The sequence below is a fragment of the Orycteropus afer genome, unplaced genomic scaffold (assembly GCF_000298275.1).
Source record: "Orycteropus afer afer isolate SDZICR_OR568_19922 unplaced genomic scaffold, OryAfe1.0 scaffold00009, whole genome shotgun sequence".
Lineage (NCBI taxonomy): Eukaryota > Metazoa > Chordata > Mammalia > Tubulidentata > Orycteropodidae > Orycteropus > Orycteropus afer.
The window spans coordinates 22,073,941-22,074,862 of record NW_006921596.1 but is presented as its reverse complement, the minus strand read 5'-3'; positions in this window follow the sequence as shown (position 1 = coordinate 22,074,862).

The following is a 922-nucleotide window of genomic DNA, read 5'->3' as shown; positions in this document are numbered from 1 at the left end:
GGCCTACTAAAGGTAACAATAATTATAGAGGTAATTGGCAAAAGAGAAGATAAATGACAAATACCAAGTCAGTAAAAATAAAGCAGGTGAAGCTTAAGAAGGACTGGTCATGAAGTTGTTTGTTTTCACTTCCTGGGAAGTCCCTGCTGCATGGACGTTACTTTGAGTGTCATCACCAGAACAGTTTTCAGTAGTTGCACATATTAACTGAGTTATTACTTGGCTTGAAAATATATGTAACAGAGTACACTTAGCTCTCCAAGATAATGATTCAAGATGATCCTCTTAAGAATACTTTCCTTTCAAATTAAACCTCCCAATACTTACAATAAGGGTTTCATTTGTAAATTGCTACTTCTTAGACATGCCCTAATAAAATACATCTTGAGCCTCTTCCAAAGTACTCAGCCTATGCTGAGTCATCAGAAACATGTAACCTGTTCAGATGGAAGGGGATTTTAAGTAACCCAATGTTGGTTTATTTTCTGCTTATTATTTCATCCTGTTTTCTGACTGTCATTCATGCTTTACAGAGGACTGCTTGAGAAGCGGGAGAATGACTGTCATCAAATACCTCACTAATCAATAGAAAAATATTTTCAACTTTGCAAACCAAACATGTCACATAATAACAACAACAACAAGAAGAAGGATGCTGCTGCTGTTGTTTTTCATCATCATTATTTTCATCGTGACTACAAGAACGTGTTGCTTAATGTCTATTCTGGCAACGTGTAGCTACGCATAACACCCCTGGTCCCATAAGGACTTTTTTGTTTTGTTTTGTTTTTAAGGGAAATCAGTTCTCCTTTTGTTTATTATTTGCCTCTAATGGTTTTAAAGACCCCAAACTACCAGCGTGAAGCAGCAGCAAGAAGCAGCAGTGCCCCAGGATACACCCATCCCCGTAGCATCTCCCCCT